General features: G+C 38.4%; 1 long non-coding RNA gene across 1 annotated transcript; it reads left to right on the top strand.

The window, feature by feature from the left end:
• The first annotated feature begins 506 nt into the window (after positions 1-506).
• LOC140542287 (uncharacterized) lies at positions 507-8,971 on the top strand. Its single transcript, XR_011977994.1, has 3 exons — positions 507-609; positions 1,556-1,640; positions 8,910-8,971. It is a non-coding gene; the product is annotated as an uncharacterized lncRNA (long non-coding RNA).
• The last annotated feature ends 1,521 nt before the right edge of the window (positions 8,972-10,492 follow it).

The following is a 10,492-nucleotide window of genomic DNA, read 5'->3' as shown; positions in this document are numbered from 1 at the left end:
CCTAACATACTAACACTGGTGAAATCCTGCTGGTGTGGGGTTTCTGTCTTTCAGTCTGCAATTTAAATGGTAATCAGAATACCTTCTTTGTAGCTACTAATGATATTGACATGGTCATATTTAGGTGCTTAACAGCACGATTAATGAACATACACATTACACAGAAAGAGTCTTGGTTTAGGACTGTTCTTTTCTCATCTAATGTCATGTTTTGCTTTTTTTTTTCAGGTCATTTTTAAGTCATTCCTTTGTGAATACTTTTACTTCTACTGAAGTATATTACTAGTGTAGTAGCAGTACTGTTGTAACTGGTACCTTTAGGAAAGGTCTAACAGCCTTTTCACCTTCTGAGATACGTAATACTAAGCTGTAATGTCTCAAAGTGGCCCATGCTGAGAGAGCTGGGTAGGGACAGCAATGTAACAAACAGAGAGAACAGCGAAAAGGCACAGTGCTTCTTTAAGGGGGCCTGTCAAGATAATGAAAACAAATGGCACCCTGGTCTCAGGAGGCTCGGCTATGGAGGAGGACTTCATTTGTGAAGCATCTTCACCAGAAAATCCTCAACACTTCAACCAGGCTTCTCCGTGAGTGAGAGGGCGAGAAATAGTGAGTGAGAGGAAGAAAAATGAGAGCAGTCATTGTAATAATTGTTCAGGGTCAATTATTCCCACGTAGCAGCTATCGCACCGGCGCATGTTAGCCGACTGTCACACAGTCACTGAGCCGCACGTTAGCGAAGATACTACAGTTTATCAGCAGGGTCAGGCAGCAAAAAGCTGCTGTTTTGGCTCTATAGTTCACCAGTGAGACTCTGTAAATGGGGGTCATTTAATAACAGTGCAGCTATTTTGTTTAGATACACGATAAGCTTGAGTTACCACAGATGCTAATCCTTGTCAGTCAGAGTGTTACAAGCTGCTTTTTGGCTCTGTAAGTTAACCAGATTTGTGATTGTGAGTTAACCAGTGACTTTCGAGTGATTTCGAGCAGTTCAAGTAAATAGTCACACATAAACATCACTTAAATGAATCTTGCTAATTAGCAAGATTAGCTTATATGACACTATTAACTCTTCCTTTACTACAGGATGGAAAACAAAAGCATTGTGCCGTCTGATTCACACACAGTTATTATGGTTAGCTTATAGGGTTTCTGGTTCTTTTAAGAATAAAATAGGACTTTAGTGTAAATAGTATTTTAATAAATTCATTAATTAATGTTATCAGTTATATCATTTAGTGAGAAATATCAAGCACTCTTACACTTATGGGAGTCATTTGACCACATTCACTAGTATCAGACATTATGTTTTTTTTTCATAATTTGATTGATTAATTGATACTTTATCAATTTCATGATGAATGAACTAATAGAAATGGTCAAAAGTGGTCATTTACATTGACTTCCATTAAAAGTTTTTTCCTTCTCATATAAATCTGTCATTTTAGAAATATTGAAATATAGACATTTTAGCTAATATATTGCTAATTGCCATTGCGTATACATATTTATGTACATGACATGTGTGGTATGTGTTTGTTGTTTTACCTAGGAATGTATGGACTTCTGACATTTATCTGGGGGGGATCAGTTGTAACTCTGCCATGTGGAGGATGTACTCTAGCGATGCTCTTGCTGTGAGTTATCTGCATGTATGCTTTAAAGTGATTCTGTGTTGCAGGCACTAAGAGGCTGACTTAATAATATAAGCATGAACTATGTGAGGGTGTTATGGTGGCGCACACCCAGGGGTACTTGGAAAGGTTTTCTCCCACGTCCAAAAAAAAAAAAAAAACACATGGTAGGTTTGGCTGTGCTAATTGCCCTTATGTGAGTGTGTGTAAGTGAACAGGTGAGTGTGGTATGCTTGGATGAAGTGCTGCCCTTTCCATGGGATATTCCTGCCCTGCACCCAATGATTCCCAGTGTGACCTTGACACACAGATCAGCAGTAGAAAGCTTTTATGGTGAATCTTGAGAAAGATGTGTCTAATTGCTGTTGCTGTGTGAACGGAAGAAGATAGCCAAAGTCATATTCAACTTGAAATTGTTTAACTACATATATATCCAATTCAAATATTTATCCCATATTAGTTTGTGCCCTACACTCTTCCATTGCAGTGTTGTGTGAGTAGAGTTGGACTGCATCTCATTACACAAAAACAATTACCACCGACACTCTGCAGCAATTAAAACTTTGTCAGCAGTACTCTGACTTTTTGGTAATTGTTTGCAAAATTGGGCTTTAACCCCTTAAACGGCAGGCTTATTATTTCCTTATGCGTCCACGGACTTCAGTAACTCGAGTCAAGTCAAGTCAAGTGGGTTTTTATTGTCATTTCAACTACATACAGAGTACACAGTGAAACGAAACAACATTCCTCCAGAACCATCGTGCAACATAGACACCGTGCATACAGAACACAAGTGCAACACAGTACAAGTGCAGACAGACAATACAACACAATACAGACAAAGAATAATAAATAAATTAGGGGTAGTGTGCAAATCATGCAGTGTACAATAAATATTGAGTCCAGTGAGGTAGTATAGTTATTAGTGCAAAACTACTACTATAAATGTTTTGACAACTATTATAAAACTAATAGAATATGTATATATAGAATAAAATACTGAACAAAAAATCAGACACATGCAAACACATGCATAAATTGTGTGAGTATTGTGTTGTTCAGTAGTTCACCTCAGTGAAAAGTGAAGCAAGCCATCATTTTATTCTCCATCTCCATTTTGCCCTATATCTTCCATTTTCACCCTTTTCTACTGTTAGTCTTTATCTACAAAGCTCAGATTTTCCTTCTGTTCTGTTGCTTTTGTATAAAGGCAATTGAACTGTTATCCCACCACCACCAAAATAAGAAGACAAACCTTTCATTGCAAACTTTTCTTTTTTTTCCTCCTATTCTTTAGCTCTTTCTCCCTCATAACAGCCCCCCTCCCCACATACACACCACCGCCACCTCTGCCATTCTTGCAACTAACAGCTTCCTTTTCTTATCTCCCTCCTCTGACTCCCTCCCTCTCTCTCTCCCTGCTCCCTCTCTCACCCACCCTCTTCTTCTGACTTTAACTTCATCTTTCAAGTGCGCCGGCATCTTCCCTTTGCCTCTTTCCATTCTCCTCGTCAAGGAGCGGCGGTAGTGTCTGTATTCGCGTCACGTGCCCACCAAAGGTTACACGGCCCACTTTCTTATCAGCGGCAGGCATTCTGGGATATCGCCCCTCTCAGGCCAGTCTTCTTCACAGCTATCTCCAACCCCACCACACACACACACACACACACACACATACACACATGCACTTCTGTCTCTCTCTTTCTCTTTGTCCCCTGCCTCTTTCTCTCTCTTCTGTCTCTCTCTTCATCCCTCCCTCTGTCTCTCTTTCTTTCTCTATCCAACCCCATCTCCATTTCTCTGTTCTGTCTCTCCCTCAACTCTTCTGTGAATTTCTTTCTCTCAATCTCTCTTGCCTCTTTCTCTCTCTTGTTGTCTCCATTCTCTTTCTCTCTCTCCCCACTCTCTCAACTTATCTTTTGTCTCTTTTTCTCTTTGTCTTTGATTACCACTACCATCTCTATCTCTCTCTCTCTCTCTCTCTCTCTCTCTCTCTCTCTCTCTACCTCTATATCTATTGCTCCCTTTCCTTCGCTGGCATGCTGTTGACTGCTGCAAGCATGACCTTTTGTAACCTTGTTCTTTTTTTTTATTTCTTTTTCTTTTTATACACCCCACCCCCAGCCCCCTTCCAGCTTCCACTGAATCTCTTACAGAATGAAAATGAAAGAATGAAAGGATGACAGAGTGAACAGAGAAAGGAGAAAGATAGGTGAATGGGGAGGGAGGGCGGCAGGGGCTTAAAGAGAGCAAAAATCCCAAGGGAATCTACATTGATAAGACTGGGCTGGAGTATAAGAAAAGTGCCACTCGTACCTAGCTCTCCCTCTCTCTCCCTCTCCCTCTCAGCCTCTCTTTCTGGACAGTGGATCGATATCCCAACCCCCCTATCTCTGCCCCACGTGCAGCCCACCTGACTGGCTCGTCGCTGGGTGTAGGGTGAAGGTGTGTGTAGAGGGCTAGTGTGGAATGTTTGACAGCACCGTCATGTACAAATTCATTTTGGATCAAGCTAGCCCTGCTCTAATGGGCACGCACGCTCAAGGTCTTAGCGGTCACCACTCAGTGGAGGCGTATGGAAAGGGAGGCGGGGAAGCGGAGACTAGAGGAATGTTAGAAGATGGATCAGTTTGTAGCCTCTTAAAAATAAAAGTACCAGGGCACTTTGTGGAAATGTTGTAGAACAGCAGAACCATGTTCGGTTCCTCAGATAATATTTAAACAACTGTTCTTAGAAAGAAATGTATTCTTAAAACCCACTGGCACAGTTACAGTTGTCTTCTTTTGTTTGCATTTGAACAAAAAAATGATGAGAAATAACAGGACTTCCAGGACTTCTTGATGCTTCTCCAATTTGTATTTGTGGCAAAATATGTGCCAGCAAAATAGAAATCATATCTTTAACCACATTAAATATAGAAAAGTGAATTTTATTTTTGTGTCTTAGAGTTTTGTGTAGAATGATATCAGGCTACCTTGTTGTGTTGTTCCAATGCAAACAAAAGAAATAAACATGTGAATATATTTAGTAAGTATTTGTAACTGCAATAGTGATCTGGGAGAAGTGATGGGATTCCTGAATGAAGTGAAGAGGTGTACTTACATTAACCTTTTCAGAGACTTGAGCTAAAAAGACATTTATGTTACAGTAATAAGTGCCTCATCACCAGATGGGAACACTGACAGATCCTAACATTTCAAACTAGTGAGTGGAATATTTGTATTCATATTTTTACATTAGTATATTGAGGGGCCTTGATTTACAAGGACAGTGGGATCCACCCAAGCAGAACCACAAAGTTAAAAGGATTTCCACATCATGCTTTCATCACGAGTTTCAACATAGTGATTTTTCCTTAAATCATTCATTTCACTCACATTTTTCCCTAGAAGATTAACCTGGGATGTTTTGTTAAGGGGAAGGAAATGTTATTTTTATCATATGGATAAAAGTAAACTAAACTTCTGCATATATATGTATATATTGAAGAAAATAGAAAACCCGTATATAACAACAACCAGTGTTTGCTAACTGTATAAACAACGTCACCTGATTGCATCTATTTAGTTGGTGAGTTTATTCTCTCTTAGAAAATATATAAATGAGAAAGTTGTACCCATTGCTGACGTGTACAAATGAACACATACATTTCTAGTCCCTGTAGAGAAATATTGCCAAAAGAATAAGACTCGATGGAGCAGATAAACATGAACCTATTGGCTCCAAGCCTTATGCCAGGTGTGGGCCATCAGCATTGAGTTGTGAAGCAGTAGAACTGTTGTGGAATGTCTGGAATGACAGTACTCTATCCAATACTTTTGGAACAAGTTGGGGATGCCACTAACTCATAAGAGCAATGGTCCAAATGGTTACAAAGTCTTTTCTGCACAGTAGTGACAGTTACTCCAACAAAAGCAGGATAAATATAACTATAAATATTTTTTATTATACCCTTGATTTTGGAAAAAACTATGAATGAGCAAGTATCCAAACACTTCTGTTTATATAGTGTATATATCATGTTTAAATATTGTACAATTAAGCTAAATGTTTTTTTTCGCTATAATATTAAAGATTCATTGAATGCTAATCAGTTTTCTCTGCATTGTGAATGTTTGTGTGTGAGAGGCTCTTTGTGTGTAGGTGTGTGTGTATGTGTATTTGTGTGTGTGTGAACATATACGCGCTTCAAAATGCCCCAGCAATCTCATGTCCTCATACTGAAGCATGTCCCATTGCGATAGGTTATCATAAAGCACAGATGAGAGCGATAAGCAGCAGATAGCACGGCCTCCACTAGGCCTTGATCTGTCATCCCTGAAATTAGGTTATCCCACTTCACAAACCGCAATTCCCAGCATTCCGAGCGCTGATGGACACGGCACGCTGGGATAACCACAGCCCTTCTCCGGAGCAGCTGCGTGTGTAAAGTGGCGCAACAAATAGAATTACAATCCATGACGCCATTTCTATCTGGATCACAAAGTCGCTTTGCGTATTTTAGACGGATCACAAACCAGTCAGCGCTCAGGACACCATCAAAGCAATCTGGATAAGTGTGTAATATATGTGGGCTAACACTCTGAATGGCCAGGTTTTAGTATTAAAGATGAGGGATATAAATGTGGAGGCGTTGATATGCAATCAGGTCAGATTCCAAGTAACCAGCTGTGCTTGGGTACATTGCTGGGGAACATCTACATTAAAAAAATAAAACAGTGATCACCAGCTTCAAATCAGTTTCTAAACACAATGTTAATCAAATGTTTTCATTTCTTCTGATTTCAGTCAGCTAACAAAGGAACTACTATTGAATTACTCCATGCTTTTAATATTGCCAGCAGTAACTTTTTGTAAGGGTTAAGCAATGAGCATAGTGGTTAAGACATTTCTCGGTCAGTGTCACAGTGAAACGGATAAGGGCTGATGTGAAGTGGGGCTCTGCTGGGCAATAAGCCTTACACTGTATTCATTCTCTCTCCAGGGGGCTATTTATTTGTTTTTTAATGGAGGAGCACAGATGCATGCATGCGTGTGTACTGTGTGAGTCAAATGATACCAAGATTGACCACTACTGCCCCCCACAGGGAAAATGCGGTGGTCACTTAAACAAAGAGCTATTATAAAATTATAGTACTTTTACAATGAATATTGTTTAGAATAACATGATCACAGTGACACATTTATTCACATTTATTTGATCATTAACTGTTTACCACTTTCAGATCCTCACTTTCAGAACTACATAACTTACAAGTTAGTTTCACCATACTTACTGAATAATTCATAGTAAGTACCAAACAGTAAGTCTTACCATTAATAAGCCTAGTGTTTAATGGGTCAACAGTAAAACAGGTGTACTACTCTAAACAATAAAGCAACCCATTTAGCATGGTATTATCTTTTAGTTGGATTGTAGCTTCATTAAGCACTGAAGTGCAGTCAGAGTTGAATCCTTTAGGCCAAACTTAGCCATGTAGGGCATTGTTTCTATATCATTTTTTTTTAGAAGCTGGTCAACAAGGATTTTTTGAAGACTTCAAAACTCACAGTAGGGCTTAAATTCAAACAAGAATTGCAAACATTGGGCATCAAGCCTATTGTACCTAAAATGTAATGTAAGCTTGGGCAGCACAAAAGTCCATTTAAGCAAGAATTGTGCAGCACTAAGGTAAGGTTATAGCTCAAACTCCATTATTTGTTATATAGTCTCTCATTTATATTCTCTAATCTATAATTATGGCTGAGACAAAAGAAATAAATAATGGAAGGTCCAGGCAAAATATAGCTTTCAAATGGCTGCTGTTACTGTTTCTTAGCTAGGCAGTGTCCTTTTGCAATTTTTTATTTTTTTTTTTATTTTTGAGGTTGTCATGCATTAAGAAGAACTGCATAAGCATTTCTATTTAAGGTTCCTCAAAATCCTGTGTGGTTCTAGCAACTCAAGGACAATGCAGTAAACAAAAAAGAAAAACAGTCACAACATCAGTTGGCATGAGATAGCTTGAACCTGCAATGTAGTATAGAGTCACTCTGGAGGCAGGCATTTAAGCCATGTTGGCTCTGTTGCCTGACCTGTGAAACATATAAGCCACAAAGTAGAGTTGCTCAGGTGGTAATTAGCTTTTCAAGTAATCGAAAGATTAGAGTGATGTGGGGCACTATAGCCAAAGAGAAAGAGAACCTGGTTGAGGATACAAAATCTACATTTTGTGGTGGGGAAACTCGGTTATGAAGCCTTGGTGAAGGGGACACATAAAGTGCTTGTGAGGGTGTTCAGTAAGACGTTAGGCTAAGAGCTAACTGAAGAGCCTCACAAGCATCCGACACATCTGCTTTACCATAGCTTCATAACCGAGTCATTTCTCAGGATATGGATGTTCTGATGTTAGCTTTCCCTCCACAATATGGTAAAAGCAGATGTATGGGCATTTGCATGACAATAACATTCATTATGTATAGTAGTGTTCATAAATGCAACACTGCATTATCACAAAAACACTACTACAATACAAAGATGTTACATCACAATTACCATGATATTTCAATTACACTCTTTCTATTACAAAAAAGGAATTACATCACAATAACAGTATAAAAACAACATAACACTATTAAAACTCAATAACATTGCATCAATGGTGCTGTTACAGTACAATAATGCCATTATGACATATTAATACTATTAGAACATAATAAAACTAGTACAATGCGTCTATGCTAATATAGCTCAATTACATCATTATGACATAGTAATGTTGTAATGCAAATTGGTAGCCAATTTGCAGAAGCCTACTTACACAAGAAGCTAGCACACTCACACACCGACTCACATTTAGTTATATTTTATATTACAGCTGAGTACATTTGGGATGAGGGGGGATTATGTAAATTTCATTTTTAAATGTTTATGTTAAAATTAAGTACTTGGTATGGAGTACTTTTTTATGTAAAGACTGCCCCATTCAAACACTACTGGGCCTCTCTCATCAACCACACATGGTCACTCAGCATGGAATCGTCTTTAGCTTATATTAACTGGCTGGGTTATTGACCACTGGCACAGAATAAAGATTGTCCATTTGGAGCTCAATTTGCTTTCAAGACCAGTCCAGTAAATTAAAGCTATTACCGTTTTATTTACATTATTGATCAGTGATGGGCTGATTTTTAATTCCTGCACTGCAGGCCAATGCAGCTTGTTTAATTTGCTTTGCTGTGTGCTGTGTTAGTGCGTATATAAATGTGTGTGTGTGTATGTGTGTTTTCAGAATTGGCAGCAAGGCAGAGGAATAGCAATGGCATAGTGAAGACTTAGAGAGATTAGAAGGGGGATCAGTGTCATCAGCACTGGAAGAGTTATGACTTGGGCTGAGTTCAAGGTAAGAAGCGGGAACACATTGCCATAACCACCTCATCTCATCCTTTAGCACACACTCACACACACACGCATGCATGCACACACACACACACACACATACATACACACTCAGTGTGTGAAATAGAGGTTAACTGCAAATCCAGACTTTTTTCCCCCCATCCTTTTTACTAAGGGAGGAGGGAGGGATGAAAAGTACCTTTGGGAGTCTCTGGACAATTTTTTATATCGGATTAGAAAACAAAAATCAATATTTAATTATCTGTGAGCTTTTTGTGTCACTGCATCTTTGGGTCAGTAAGTGTTCTGGGCACCGTGCTTTGCCCCTGCTCTGTAACTGAGAGAGTCGTTAAAAAGGCTGTATCTTTTTACAGCTCTTTCATTACGGCGTCTTAAAATGGAGTATGTGAGGTCAACCTATCCATGTGTGTGTGGGCATGAAATCCCAGGCAGTATATGAGTAAGAATGCAAACATGCTTATGTTCATGATTGCTTGTTAATTTGGTTACCAATCGAAGCTGCCAAAACACCTAATTTTACACACAGCTAACATTATTTTGTTTAATCGTAACAGATGCGTAATAATTAAATTACTAAGGCTTAATAATAGTAGTAATTATATGTGCCTATAATGTGATATATCATGACCATAATGACTATAATAATGTTGATATTTTACTAGGGTGAATTTGGCCCTAATGTGGGACACCTAAGCTTTATTTGATGTAGGTCTTTCTCAAATCAAGAAAAGTCAATAAAACTATGGATTAACACTGTGGGTTAGGCTATAATGGCAGCTGATCAAAATCACTTCTCCACAATTTCCAGTCTTGCATAAGGGTGCAACAGTCTTCAAACAGGAAGCACTCTGTGTAAAGACCAGTGCTTTATGTATATATTAGATAAATATAAGATATATATATTACAACCAAATTTCAAAAAGTGAGACAGTATGATGTGTCCACTCTGGGACAGTTCTGAAGGTAAAAAAGTAAAGATTGTGCTATAACAGTTATTTACAGTTAGTTGTTAGTCTTCTATTGAATTATATGCTTTCTAAAAAAGAATGAAAGGTATTAGCATGACAAAATACATCAAACCTGTTACAGCCAATTCTAACATGTAACATACACATGTATACATCTATGTTGTGTAACAGCACCGATTTTAAAAATAGTAAAATTAATTGTAATGGTTTTGTACATTTAGCCTTGAGTCTTTTAGACCTGTGAAGTGATTTAGACCTTTTGACATTGACTTGTCATTGTCCTACTTTTGGAACAGAACTGTCCCACCATAGGAAAGGCAACTTTTGAGTACCATTAGCTAATTCACCCTACCATTAACTTAAACTGCTGTAATGTGTTATAGCACTACCATGTTCAACATAAATACATTTAAGGCATCAGAACCATCTAGAAAAGTCAGAAGCATTATTAAATTAAACATGGTAGAACAACATTGGTTTGTGGTCA

This window comes from Salminus brasiliensis, chromosome 20 (assembly GCF_030463535.1).
Source record: "Salminus brasiliensis chromosome 20, fSalBra1.hap2, whole genome shotgun sequence".
NCBI classification, from domain to species: Eukaryota; Metazoa; Chordata; class Actinopteri; order Characiformes; family Bryconidae; genus Salminus; species Salminus brasiliensis.
Note: the sequence above shows the minus strand (reverse complement) of the source record. Positions and strands in the feature narration are given on the sequence as shown.